At 33.1% G+C, this 15,768-nt stretch overlaps 1 protein-coding gene across 4 annotated transcripts in view; it reads right to left on the bottom strand.

Moving 5' to 3' along the window:
- LOC130446745 (leucine-rich repeat-containing protein 24) overlaps window positions 1–15,768 on the bottom strand; it is a 285,233-nt gene that overhangs the window by 21,538 nt on the left and 247,927 nt on the right. The window contains exon 1 of one of the 4 annotated variants that reach the window (XM_056783162.1): window positions 5,043–5,226. The exons of the other annotated variants lie outside the window; for them this stretch is intronic. The gene's annotated coding sequence lies outside the window, so the exon portion shown is untranslated. Of the gene's footprint in view, window positions 1–5,042; window positions 5,227–15,768 lie in introns of those variants that run through there. 4 annotated transcript variants of the gene reach the window in all.

The following is a 15,768-nucleotide window of genomic DNA, read 5'->3' as shown; positions in this document are numbered from 1 at the left end:
ATCTTCAAAAGGGAAAGACAATCAATAGCGAATACTACATAGAGTTGTTGAATCAAGGAAAAACGGTCTCATATTCACACCTCCGCTCAAATATTATTATAAGTCACTCTTTTATTGTACTATTGGTGCCTCTTTTATTGTACCATTGGTTACTATTGTAGTAGCTTTGTCAGTTTTTAAGTTATCATCCGAAAGTGAAAAACGAAGCTAGAATTAATTTCAAATGCTCATTATTCGATAGTTTTTTTGTTGATTTATGAATATATTTGAGTTAAGGGGTGCTATGTTAAAGAAAAAACCTTGTTTCACTAAGACAATGTTTTACCAAGACAATAAATCGATTCACGAGTCGATGGCAACGAATTACACTTTAAATTGCTTCTTCATCCTCTGTTTAGTCCAGATATGAACCCCAGTAACTACTGGCTATTCGCTGATTAAACAAAATGCTTGCCAGTAAGAAATTCAGCTCAAATGAAGAAGCAACTGCTGAACCTGCAGCCTATTTTGAGGCAAAGGACAAATCCTCCTACAAGCTCGGCATCGAGAAGTTAGAGAAGCGTTGGAATGATTGTATTGCTCTTGAAGGAGATTACATTGATGAATTTTGGCAAAAAATATGTTTTTCTTAGTTAGTCACACGACTTATTGAGAGAAGTATGTTTCCTAAAATAGTCTGCTACTGGTCGAACTTGATTCAAAAGTATACAATTGAATATCTCGAAACAAATGTAGTCTCTAGTACTTGATAGTTTTAAAATGTATATGTATTTAAAAATTTTCAAAACTAGAATATGGCTCATCGAATATGAAAGATAAATATTCTATTCGAATACGGAAAAAGACGACGGAATATTCGTGTAAGATATATATAAGGAAAGTAAACAGAGACGTGGATGACAAGATATTTCAATTTTGCCAAAAGAATCCCTAAGAGGGCATTTGAATATAAAGTAAAGGCTACGGAATCGGTTGAATTAAAGTTCCATCGATTGCGAAAATATATGATTCGATCAGCAGGTCGAGAGAATTTGCTTTCTGAATAAATTCGTATAAAATTTATTCATACTATACCAAATATAAGAAGTGAATTTGTTCCAATTGATACTGATAACAATTAGAGATCGGAAAAAAAGAAGATTATAAAAGAAAAGCGTAAAAAAGGCATTTCTTTGAATTCTAATACGAGTTTTCACATTCACCTAGCCATTTATTTCGCTGCATCCTGATTTATAAAAATTTTATACATTTTTTTCGATTTTCTTTAGTTGTTTTATGAATATATAATATATTTGAAATCAATTTTATATCAATATTATTGACTATTGTTAGTTTAAAAAATAAACATGGTTACAAATATTCTCAGCAAATATACATTCAAGCTATGATAACATATCAATATTTTATCTTTGATCATGTTTACAAAAAAAGACATAAACAACACATATAAAACGTACTATTTAATAATACGAGCCTTCGTTTTCAACGTCTACTACATCCTACCAATTGCCTTCTTAACATACTTTACTTGCGAGCAGCGATTCCTCAGGTACTGCAACTAGTAGATGTGCCCATTCAGTCTCAGCGACATTAATTCCGAGCAATCTAAAAGACCTTCAAATCTGATACATGATTCGTACTATCAAAACAAGGAATACTTTAGACGAAAACAACCTCTTCATTCCTTGGACTAATAAGTGACACCTTTCCTCAAAACTCTTTATCTCTTTCTTCGGCAACTAGCAACCGCCAACCGACATCTTTAGGGAAGTTCCTTATCCTCCTTTGACGATTCTCCTATCTCCATTAGGGGAATCCTAAGCCCCTACTCTCCATTCTTCGGTGTTGGTGTTTTCTGCGGTTTCTCTGTTAACTGGTGAATTAGTTCATCAGCCAAATAGTGGAATAATACAAACGTAGACGACCTATCATCTACTCATCAAACAGCGCTTTGTTTCCATGAGTCATTTTCTTTTCATTTCATCTCAGTTTTAATTTACAATGTACAAAGAATCACTCTAACCCCAGCGGTGCATAGACAGATGTTCCTATATTAGGACCATCCACAAATATAATCATTACGAACAACACACATACAAATTATGGAAAAAAGCATGAAATAGAAATGTAACTTGTTTTTCACAAGAATTTGACTTGCTAAAAACTAACATAATTATGGAATCGTTGATAGAAAAAGAAGAAATTAATAGGGCTGATAGATATGACAATGATAGTTAGTATCCCAGCAAGAAATATAGAAACGATAAATTTGCTCACTGTCAGTAACATTATCCAGCCTATCACTTAAATTCGTTCAGAGAAACGTTCGAAAAGGAAATTTTCGAACAGAAAATCAGTTAATTGCCTTAGTAATCTACAATAATGAGATTTGGAAAAACGGGTAATATCGAGAAATAAGAATAAGAAGTAAACAATCCGAAAGTGTATAAAAATTTGTTTTAGGAGAACAAAGAAAAAGTAATGACAAGAAACCGATTGTACCAAACGAATAAAACCTCAAGAAAATTAAAGAAGAGGAGAATAACGAATGAAACGTACTAATAGCACTGTAGATCGGAGAACAAAAATACCAAAGAAGATTCAATGAAGAAAGAATTGGAAAAGATGTGGCAGGAAAAGGACAAAGTGGATTGACCAGTTGACGAGTTGACTAGAAAAAGTTGGAAATAATGAGTATAGAGAACTTAGATACTATGAAACTACGAATATATTGGAAAATGGGGGTATAGTATACACAATTAAAGCAAAAATATTAAGATAGTACGGACAATATCAAGCAAGCACTAGAACAGAAGAAATCATATGCTTCAGCATTTTAGACATCCAACAGGCTTTCGACAAAGTATGGCACCAAGGAATACTGTTCAAAATATAACAAATTTACCCCATCATATCTTCCTTTTACTTAAATCTTACCTAAGTAATAGATATATACAAGTCAAAGTCCAAACCTCCTTATCCAATTATCAACCCATAAAATCAGGCGTTCCCCGAGGAAGTGTTCTTGACCCTGTACCTTATGTATACTGCTGATATTCCAACTACCGACGATACTCTAATCGCTACCTTCGCAGATGATACTGCAATAATGTCTTCAGATACAGACCCTAGAAAAGCTACAATACAACCCGAATGTTCTACAAGAATGGCTACATCAGTGGAGAATGAAAATCAACACTGACAAATCGACACAAATCACGTTCACCACAAAACGACGTGTCTGTCCGCAATTGACCATTAACGATATGCCGATTCTAATGAAAACAGAAGTCAAATACCTCAGACTACACTTGGACCAAAAGTTAGCTTGGAAGAAACACATACAAGCTAAAAAAACACAACTAAAGCTAAAACTTCAAAACCCCATCGAACACCAAGATACTGCAAACTTTTCAATCTAAAATACTTCGCATAATAGCTAATTCTGCATGGTTTATAAGCAACCACAAATCACATCGGCGATAAGAAACAAAAACCGCAACGAAAACCATCGAAATCCACTAATATCCAGGCTTTGCACTGATCCAATGGAACAGAGAAGATTGAAAAGACGCTAGCCAGAAGACCTCATAGAGTGATCTACTGAGACCAATCAATGGATGGTACCCACCTCAAGTCATTTAGCAAGAAAACATTTACTTATTACTCTGTATATTTTCGAGTAGGTTGTAAATTTGCAATTAAATTTAAAAAAAGAATAGAAAAACAACACAAAGAAAATTCCACAATGTATACCGAACGAGAAAATATTGCCGGGAATACCAAAAAATAGATAGGAAGATCAGGTTGTACAAGGTATGCAAAGTCAGGAGTACAAGATTGGAAGAAACAGATGCAGGACCGAAAAGGAGGATAATCGAGACTGCAAAAACATGTAATAAACTGTGAATAAGTGTTGATGAAATGTGGGCTGGTCTCCCATAAAATACAGGGTTAAAGAAACTAGATTTAAGGGACTACAATTCGAAATAGAATGTATATATATGCTTACCCACAAATTGAGTATTTACATTTACAATAATTCTAATATGCTATGCTGATGCAATCATCTCGGAAGACGAAGATAACCTACAGAAGCTCCTATATAAATTCCAACAAATAGCGAACACGTACAACATGCAAATATCCACAAAAAAAAAACAAAATCTCTGACAATATCTAAAAAACCGAGAAGATGTAAACTAGTGATCTACGATCAGAGTGTAGAACAAGTGATGTCCTTCAAATATCTAGGGACAAACATAACAAGCGATAGAAATCTAAAGAAAGAAGTAAAAGTACAAACAACGAAGGCAGCATTAATATCAGGATACCTTAGAGATTTAATTTGGCGAAATAAATACATGAGCACAAAATGTAAAATTAGAATATATAAAACTTGCGTAAGGCCGGTCATGACATATGCAATAGAAACTAGAGCGGAGAACACGACCACTAAACGGCTCCTAAGAACAACAGAAATGCGGACTCTGAGATCAATAACAGGACATACGTTACTCGATCGGAAGAAAAATCAAGAAATAAGGGACATGTGCGATATTCAGGATGTAGTAAGATGGACAAGGAGCCGCAGAAGAGAATGGAGAGACCATGTTGACAGAATGACAAATGAACGGTTAGCAAAAATTGCAAAGGAAAAGAAACCAGACACAACTCGATCTCCTGGACGACCACCTATAAGGTGGTATGAAAGATGGTCCTCAGCATCTCAACTACTCCTGGCGAACCCTTGATGAAAAAACAGGACCTAGTCCTAACGTAAGAAGAAGAAGAATAATTCTCGTTTCATAAAAAATACTATCTGTAAAATTTAAATCTCTGTTTAATATCTGTATTGGTAGAAATCTTTAGTTAGTAGTAGTTAGAATTAAAAGTGCCTATAAATCATGCTGTATATTTTGATTTTCTGTTTAAAATATAATCGTCTGATTCAAACTGAATTCTATGAATATTCAAATCTTGCGCCAACTCATTCGAGTGAGGTAAGAGAAGAATGACTAATTTTCAATTATTCTACTCACTTTTAACGAATCTTCCAAATTCTCCGTAACTAGTTAATATTTATAACACGCCGCTTAAAAAAAAAATCGTACACCGTCGCTACATCTCAAAAATAAATTATCTATAGCACTCTTATTATACGGGATCACCCTGTACATGATTATGCACGTAACTTTAGTAATAAAAAACATAATTTATACGTAATTGATACTGTATTCAAGGCTGTTAATAAAATAATCTCGTTCATTTCAAAACTAATGGATTCTCAAGTTTCTTATCTAATAAGATGATGATTAATAAATACATTTTTTTTAATGATAAGAAAATTTATGATTTCAGATTAGGAGTCACACAATGATCTCCAGTTTCCATTTATAGTCAGTTTGTAAAGTACATAGTATAAAATTAATTATTGAATAGTGATAAAAACAGTAAATAATTACAAGAAACTGAAACGTACCTAGTGGGGGGTTAAACATGTTTGAATTTATTCAACAATTGATATAATTTAACTTCAACTATCACATAATCTATAGATTACTAAGAGAATATTGACAGTTTTAATATTTAATAGTCAAACGTCATAGGAAAAGTTACGGCAAATTAAGTTATAACACCGGTCTACAACATTTTTGGGCACGGGTTATACGTTATTTATTATTATTACTTTTATAACTAGAAATAAGAATTAGAACAGAAAATACTTCTGAATTTGTTTTTATGAGTATATAATCATTGAAAGTACATAAAAAATTCACAAAGAGATGATTTATTAAAACATATCAAAAATCAATAGTTTTAAAATGGGGTTGAGAAATTTAAATAGTTATTTATGCAACAAGTGAATAAAGTAATACTTTTTTTCACGAGTAGGACGGTTTGACCGCACGAGCCAAAGGCTTAATTTGTTTAGAGCATCCCGTAGGATGATTTATTTGTCATTAGAATTTGTGAGCATAACTTTATTGAGAATTTCATCAATTTTAAGGAGGTACCCGGAAAGTAACAGTTACAAAGTAAAGATTAGTTCAAAACTCATAAAAAAACAATTTTACGTTGGTGTTTTCAAGAAAATTTTGATTGGAAAATAAACCGGAGATCTTGAGAAACACAATGTACTTTTATGCTTGTCTATGATGATTTTCGAGAAGTTATCAAATTTTGTTTTTCCGTATTGCAGTAATCTCGTAGTGGCAATCTTATATCCTAGTTTTCAATGGAGTTTTGTGAAAAAAACGACTATTTATATACAAAAAGGTCAAAATATGCCATAATCTCACTTTATTTACCAAATTCGTAGGAAATTTAATGTAATCTCACCCAGGTTATTTTTTTAATTGAGATTAATTGAAATTGGTTTAGAAAGTTGAAACAAAACACCGTACACAAACCAGTAATGTTTAATGAACGCCTGAGAGGTGGATTTAAAGCAGTGTATTGGATGTACTGCGTCAAATGAAATGTGTATACGAATAATGTAAATTCCATATTTCTTCTCTAGCATAGGTGGTTGATAGAGGGAAAAAATAAAAACTCTAAACAATAAAACGGGAGAGGTAGCATAAACGAATAAGTTCGATAACTTTAACTTACAAAAATACACAAACAAAAATATATACAACGGAAGATTCAGTCGCGCGAGCTGCCTGTGGAGACGGCGCAGCATCGCTGTGATCTCGGAGTTCGAGATCCGCTTTCTCGAGACAAAATTAATTTCTCCACGATCCCAAACGCCTCGCCGGGGTTCGTGTAAGTTTGGAACAAAGATCAGGTAGAAGGTTTTTGGTTTTCCCCAAAGTCAGGTATATTGGGGAAGATCAATTTAATTGAATTCTATCTGGATATTAAGAAGATTACTTGGGATTTTCTTGGTCATGTATTGGTCAGTCAGGTATGGACGAGTTATCGTTTTATTGAGGTAATTTGTTCGGAAAAATGTCTACCCGTATTAATATTCTGAATGCAGGGTAACATGGCGTCGTCGCCACATAACCAGGCTTGATAACGAAGCGAATTCGTCGCTCTGAACGCCGAAGTTCTAGCTGTTGCTGCTGTGATTAAGCTGGTGCGTCGTCCTTTTCTAGTAAGTCCATCGGCTGTGGTTGGTTACAGTCAGGTTGCTGCTCCGAATTTTGGTCTGCTGCTGCTGACTGTCAGCTTCGTAGGTGGATAGTCACGTCATTGTCGTCTGGTGATGTCTAGTTCAGCGTATACGCCGGTTTCACTGGGTCGATCGTTACACGAAACGTTACGAAAGTTGTGTCCCTTCGTTCAATCACGTCGGGATCACGTTATGGGTGCTAGTCTTAGTGTCAAGGGTAGTGGGGAGGTAGCACAATAAACTTACTATAATACATCAACCAAACTATATACAACAAAACTACGTCGCGCGATCTAAGTCTCTACAAACTGCACAGCATCGCTCGTTCGAGAACCCATCGCTTTTCTGTTATGAAACAGAATGAATTTCTCCACGATTCCAATCGCTTCCCCCGGGTTCGTGTGAGTATGGTATATTAGGGAGGATTAATTTAATTGTATGCTATTTGAACATCGAGACGAATTGTCGTTATATCGAGGAAATTTGTTTAGGGAATTGTGGTTGCCACACACTGACATGATCAGCTGAGAATGTTTACACGAAAATTTACATAACTACATTAATTTTCATATAAATTTTCTCAACTTTTGAAATCAATTTGATCGTACATCAATGGCTACTTTTCTTCTGTTATTAGAAAAGTTCTTTCAAACATTACGATGCTAATGAAAACATTAAATCTCGTATCTAAATCTGGAAATGCCAATTTTAATTATCCCTTTGTTCTAGGTAAGCGAAAAATGCGACAAAACGTGAAAATATCAAGTTAATTGTTGTATATATGTATTTATGCATACACGATAATGAATGCCACACGCGTTGCCGCGTTTATCGTTCAACTACACGGGTTACAAATGTTGACATACCTACAAGCAATCGATATGTATATCTCTTATACAAGATAATCTTTGAAAGGAACAAGTATCAACAGTCCTGGAAATAAGCGAACTACCTTCAACTAAAAATTTATCTACATTAGTCTTTTGCCGTTATCCTCGAAAATTCTAAACCGACCCTCTTATTTGTTAAACAATTACGTTATCTCTATTTTCATCAGTGGGGTTATCTTATGGCGCTCAATAGTGTCGCTCTTTTCAATGAAACAAGCAGCAATAAATGAGGGAACATTAGGATTCAAAATGAACGATGGACAACTCCGCATGTAATTAGTCGAATTTTTCAAGGAAAAATTAGACTATTACGGTAGGCATGACTAGAACAAAAATGTAGGGCACATCATTTTTCCCATGTTTTGAGAACTCCTGAACACGATTATGATGATTTTTCGAATTTCTGTAGTTTCATTTTATGGTCATTTTTGTTATATTTTCTTATTTTTTGGCCAGAAAAAGTGTAACTAGAGGGTTCGAACTTCGCATGCAAGTAGGGGTGATGTTGAAGAATTGTCTTTCTCAAGTTCAAAGTTTTCTTCTTCAGTTCTTCTAGCACAAAACACCCGAAATCATTTCGATCGTTGTAATTGTTGAACTGGACCGCCTCCTGTTTAATGAATAATACGAGTATGATCGTTGCTAGGGTGATTTTTTTTACTTCCCATTTTCGAAATTTCTTGTCATTATGACAATTTTTTCTTTGTTGTCAATTGGAATTGAACAAGAGGGTTGGAGACCACCGGGTCTATTGAAATTATGAATTTTCATTCGAAAGAGAGAGAGTTAACTTGTGAAATGAAAAGTTATTGAGGAATAGCAAATTTTCCATATAAAGAAATAAGATTGAGAATTGATACCATTTCCAAAAAATTCAATTTATGGAAAGATTTGTTTGTGTATTAGTTAAATTCTTCATTCGATGAAAAATTCGACTTTCGTGATGGAGCTCTGCTGCTCACGGCTTTTTTTTCGAGTGGTTGTCGAGTTCCACGTGTTTCCAAACAGTACATATTTTACCCCCTGTGACTATTTCTTGTTTTCAAGGCTGCAGGATCATTAACCAACACGTGATTTTCCTCAGAAACGTTTATAAAACATGGCACAATGTGATTTCTACCCAGATCGGTTAAAAAAGATGCTTCAATTATGAGATAGACACGTATACCTTCAATTTTCATTATTCCACTTATATAGTGTTATTCCTTTGAAATTTTTGCTTATTTCGACATATCATTCATGTCATTTACTCCACAACGTTGACAAGTTCCATACTTTTGATTTCTTATTTGGATATGCCGAGTTCCATTTAACTTTTTTGTTATATACCATTTGAGAAAATTATAATATACAATTTCATACTGCCGAACTAATTTTTTTTAAGTTAAAACGTAGTTGCTACTCAAGTTTTAAGATGGACAAATAAAAACAAATATTTATAATTAGACTTGGCATTATTGTTTTCCAAAATATTCTCCATTAAGATCAATATCAATTTTTCCATTACTATTGAGATACGTCCAAATTATGTGATTTGAACGCATCAGCCGCTTCTTCAGGTGTAGAAAAACGCAACTTATTATTGATCTGCAGAAATAAGAAGAAATAATTGGATGCCAAACAAGCGGTTACCCCTTCAAATTGATGTTTTTATTGTTCAAAAACGTTTTTCTTTGAACTGATGTGTGAGAACTCGCATTTTCGTGGTGGAGAATGATCCATGTTCTGCGATTGGTTTCCCTGATTTTTTTGAACACTTTTGACGAACAAATGCTGTGTTTTTTTTTCAAATTACGCAGCCTCCAACAGGAATAAACCAACCTAACCAAGAATGCATCAATTTCACGGTATGTCACATGACGATCTGGCAATATCAGTTTATATATAGCATCGATGTTTTCTGGCACAACAGAAATGGATTATGGATGACATTTATTATTATTTTTTCGTCAGGAGTTAGATATGAAATTAGCTTAACGGATTGCACTATCTTTTATTTATTATAATAGACATTTATTATCGTAGACATGAGTGACAATTCACATTATGCAATTCATATCCGAAATGGTAGTAAATGCACAAAACATTTTAGTCATAGCTTCAAACAATCGATGAACTTGGAAGAAAAGAATGTATGTGGCACGTAGTATGACACATTTACCTTGAAACTATGCCACCTTTGTATTGCCGATAATGTGGAAATTAATTTCACCTTCAACTATTTAGTAAAACAATTTTTTTGTAAACTAGTTTTTCTAGTAACTACCTACGTAGTCGTTTTCATAATGAATGACAAACCGATTATTATTAACATATGTTTATACTTTTAGCTCGAAAGTAAGGATGAATAACAATTTTTTCAATTGTCTGTTGTCAAATATTTTTTTCGAATTATGAACATTACATTGAAATACATATTGTTCCGTAAGACAAAAGTTTATAGAAATGCAGTATTCGATAATCTTTGGACATCTATAATTGCAATGACCACCTGACGTATCTTAAATTTATCAATCTTGACAAATTGTAGCAAAAGTTTAGCGATTCAAATTCAATTTGAGGTTTTAATAAGAAAAATCTCTAAGAATGTCAGATATTAAAAGTGATATAGATAATTTAACTCTATCAAATACTATAGACCAGACCACAAATAATTTATTGCAATGAAAATCAGCAAAAGTATCCGAAAAATTTCACTTTTAATTTATTGACTGAAGGACAAAAAAATAAGACTAACATTAAGTGAATATTCGCAAATATCTTAAATTACATGCATTACTCAAAAGAAAATCTGAGTGATATAAGCCTAAAAAACGTTTTCTACCAATGAAATGAAAAATATTCATTGGGAGAGGCTCCAGATGTTAAAGATTTAATTTTCATAGGTGGCATGTACTTTAGTATTATGGGAGCTTGTAGAAGGTATTACCTGCACAAGTTGGAACTTGGCGACGTAAGTGATTTTGAAACAACTCTCTAGTAATATAAAAACACGAAAATTCACCGTTACATGAAAATATTATGAAAGCTGGAAGAAGTACATAAAGCTTTGTCTGTGCAATCAAAAATGTTTATATAAATCTAACAGATTAATTATAAAAAACTAATTTTTATAAGATTCTTATTTTGTAATTGGATAAATAACTCATAATTCATTATAAGTTTAATATATTTTCAAAATTAAGTGATTGTTTTTCATTAAGATTGGCGTTGGAAAAAATAGTGTGTGCAGCTCGCATTTAATGACTATTAAAATTCTCGTATTTTCAAGACACTTTAGTGTCTTGATCATAATATACTATTTTCGTAATAACCTTGATTTTAATTCTCTTTTAATTAATAATAAACAATATTTTTGACATGTCGCATTGAACTTTATATCCTAGAAATTGATTAGTCCTTTTTTATTCAGTGAGAGCTTTCTCATTTTTATGTATTGTTTGGAAATTTTTCTTTGGATGTGATTTTTTTTCTCATTCTCCATGGTTTGTTAATGAAGTTTTAATCTTTTATCGTATTACACCTTCTTAATATATTTTATAATTATTCAGATGTCTGTCTTATATTAAAAGAGCATTATAATTGATACAAGTAACCTCATATATGATATTTTATTAGTTCAGTTGAATATATTGATAATTTATTATGACGGGCACACAGCCTCACGCCATCCGCCGGCGTCGGTAATGAGTTAATGTAGTGGAAAAAGATAGTGGGACGCTCCATCTATTGAGTGACCATTAAACTACATTAAAAATTTTTCTACTCCAAGTTGATTATTATTATACATTACATACAGAGTGGTTAAATATTGGAGATAAGTAGCCAACTTATGCCAGAACCTCTTTACGCAGCTTTTATTCTGCGGACGCTATGAACGCAGTTAGGTGGGATTTGGCTTCCATCTGATTCTCATACCAGGTGCAAATTACTCTCTGTGATTAGTTTTCTGCTTACAAAAAAACGTTCCTCTATTGAAAATTCATTCCCAACTTGGCCCCCCAGTGATTACTATCTCTTGCATGAATTTAGGAACATTTGGGAGAGACGCATTTCACAATCGACGAAGAGCTGACAGAAGATAAGTTATCTCCGCCGGCGCGGCGGCAGATTTCCACGACTCAGGCATAAATCATGCAAAAATTGATCAAAATGTCGAGTCGTCTAAGCTTTCCAAACATGTATTATTCGATGACAATAAACATATTTTTCATTGTGAAAAGTCGGTGGGAATTTTATTTTATGGACAAGCCTCGTATAAGTGTTTGTTTCCATATTTTACCTAAAATAAGTGTTGGGGACAACCTGTATATAACCAAAATTCCTCTTTGAAAAGTTTGAAAAGTAGAATTTTATTAATCAACACATTCTTTATTCCAGTCCTCGGAAAACTAGATCATTGATAAAGGGTGAGTGATATGGGTCTTCCGCAGTTACCCCTGATCAGGTTAAATGAGCCAGATGGTCATCTTTCAAAGGGAGTTCACTAACAGCTGTTAGTGTAAACCTCGAGAAGAATAAAAATAGTATAACCGGGTGAATAACAAAAATATTTTTTTATAATTTTATAAAATCTGTTTCTTTCGCGAAATCAGTTATACGTATCATTTCACATTTAATTTGCTCTTCTCTTTTAAATTTTGTGTTAATTTAACATAGGGGGTGAAATCGGTGACCTTAGTGGTGATTCAATTGATCCACGTCTTCCTATACACTTTCCTTAACCTGGTTATCCAGAAACCTTTGATCACCAAGACTTTAAAATGGCGATGCACCATCTTCCTGGATCCAAACACACATCCAAGTTTTCCCAATTATTTGGATTCGGAAATGCCGCAATTAGATCTCGAAGCACTGCCATACAAAGATGCTCTAAAATAAAACTCTGACGAAAGAAACCAGGATAACAACTCTTCTCCTGAAGATTCCTACACAAACAATAATTTTTTGTGGGCACTGTTTTGTGTTTTGACTGAATGCAGTGAGGATTTTTCCGAACTCAATAGCGAAAATTTTCTATCCCACTTGAACAGAACATTACCTCGTCTGGAAATATTATATTATTAAGGAAATTTCCCGAGAGTTCGTGAACAAGGTCAACTTTGTATGTGTGCAGTTTTTCTTTCTTTAAAAACTTTACTCACAAGCGACCGACTAATATTTTTTTGTAAAGCAATCTCTGATGCAGTTGTGAAAGGGTTGTTATCTAATGATAGCAGATTATCTAACGTTGCATCGATGCCAGAAGATTTTTTTATAAATAGCTGTCACAAAAGCAAGAAAAAAATACTCAAAATACTGAGGATTGAATCTCTAAATATTCATCAATACTCATCTACAGTGCCTTCTCAAAAATGTAATGAAATGTAAAATAAAAACTTCATCATATTATTGATTTTTTTTCCGTATACAAACGATACTAGCATTTACTGATCCTTTGATAATCATTGAAGCATCAGCTGGCTTCAGTTTACATAAGTCTTACTTTATCTAGTATTCCAGATGTCGACCCTGAGGTATTATCTTGCATGTGAGTGGATAGTATTTTCGCATCTTGTTCCACCACTTATAGTTTACCGCAATCTTTATTCTGGTATCGATATCTTGATAAAATAGCTTTTGAATCTCTCATCGAATAATTAATTGTATCGGTATCTTTTCAAAGTTTCCTACTGGTGTCTTCGCCCTACAACGTTGTCCCACCGAGCCAATTTATCCTTCATTTCTTCCAAAATAATATCGGAGCTGATTCCTCAGAAGGGTTCTCATCTCTAGAAGTGTGTTAAGACCATCTCATATTTTTTTACTTTAATATGATATTCACAACAGAGGAAATAACTTGCTCCAAGTTTACAAGTGTGTACAAATGTGGTTTTATATGAAAAGTTTTCCATATTTCATCCACAGATCTGCAATAGAATAGCAAGATGGCAATCGAATATGATAATTCTTATGCAGAATTTATAATTTCAATTTCTTTTAATTATGTTTTTTTTTTAATTTAATTTAATATTTCATCCTAGTCAGTCAATAACTAACTATCCATCTATAAGTTATCACCTCCAGGTGTCTACTGTTGTCAACTTTCATCCAGCAAACATCACGCAGTTGGGATGTATGTATGTATGTATGTATGTAGTAACTGTGAAATAATTATTTACTGTACATGAAAATAGTGGATGTATAAAATTACACACACAATCATCATCTCGCAAAATATTTCTTATCGATCACAATGTTCCAACGTACACATACAATATAAAAAATCATAAGTAGCTGGCAGAAAGAGCGATTTTGGCAGCAAAAAATGTGGACGTCATACAAATCTATCGATGCCAACGAAGCTGTGAATTATTCAATCGAGTTTTATAGTTCTTCCAATACCAATTGCAGATTATAAAAATCCTTGCCGACAATTTTGTTTTATCTACCATAGGCGTAGATATAAATTTATTAGTTTTATAAATACAAAAGAGATCGATTCTTTGCTAGGCCTCTTTTACGATCGCTGACAGGAATAGAAATAGTTTTTTCAGACATAAATGCTAAGATTTGAACTTTGTTAAGTGGTAGGTAAAAACCGTTCATTGAAGGTTGGATCTCCGATTGTTCTGCTCCGTAAGTTAAACCAACCACGGCTGTGTAATGGCATGCGATTAGCCTTTAAAAACTTAATAAATGAATGAAAAATATTATTGAATCCAATATTTTGAATGGCAAGTTTTAAGGCGCATTCAATTCTCAATTAGATTGACAGGCCAGACGTTGTCTGTATATGGCTTAGATTTTGATTCATCATGCTTTTCCCAAGAACAACTATATGTGGCATGTTCTCGTGTGGGAAAGCCATCCAGTTTGTATTGGCTAAAGACGGACTAATTCATATTAAGTTAGTTATTTTTATTGAACTGAAAAAATACTTATATGGCAAAACAACCTTTGCCGAGCCGGCTAGTAACTACATATACTTCAGCAAATATTATTGCTGATTTTAATTTTTTTCATTAATAACAAAACTATTTGACACCACAGGATAGAATCATTCATTTCAATATTGTTGTAAAAAATACATGACACGTCATGCCTTTCGTACACATACAAAAATATATCCATACGTGACAAATTAAAACTGAGTGATTACCTACAACGTCAGTTGATATCTGTTCATATTTTTTATTTAAATTTGAGCCGTTCCAATGTGAGCGCTAATAGTTCTTTTGTTATCCATATTTTGTGCTGAATATGACATGGACTATAAAACGACAACTTTCCATAACACAGCAATGTTTTTTTTATGAATACGAGGTAATAACAAAAGTTTCCTTTTTGGGGTTGATTTATGGTGAAGAATAAAATTAGGGAAAGGCTGCATGTGGGTAAACATAATTTTATTTTTTTTTTGATACAATAAAGTCATTTACACTAAAAAATGATTTGAAAAATTTATGAAACTGAAAATTATAAGTACTTTAGGCTATTATTATATAGAAAAACAACGACATTGAAAAAAAATATATCTTTGAATCATCGATAGCAGTATAAACACGGCAAATAATAGAACTTTTTAAAGATACTGATTACAAAAATACTTATATGGTCAAATATTTTATACCATAAAGTATTGGTGCATAGAATAAACTGAAAAGTTTTAAAAAAAAATGTTGACCATGTGACATTCGTTAGTTACTATGGGTCTGAAAACGATTTTTTGTTTTTAAATGTGGAATATTTTTACTAGGCCCTCATTTCTTGCAC

Source organism: Diorhabda sublineata, chromosome 7, assembly GCF_026230105.1.
Source record: "Diorhabda sublineata isolate icDioSubl1.1 chromosome 7, icDioSubl1.1, whole genome shotgun sequence".
Classification (NCBI taxonomy): domain Eukaryota; kingdom Metazoa; phylum Arthropoda; class Insecta; order Coleoptera; family Chrysomelidae; genus Diorhabda; species Diorhabda sublineata.
Note: the sequence above shows the minus strand (reverse complement) of the source record. Positions and strands in the feature narration are given on the sequence as shown.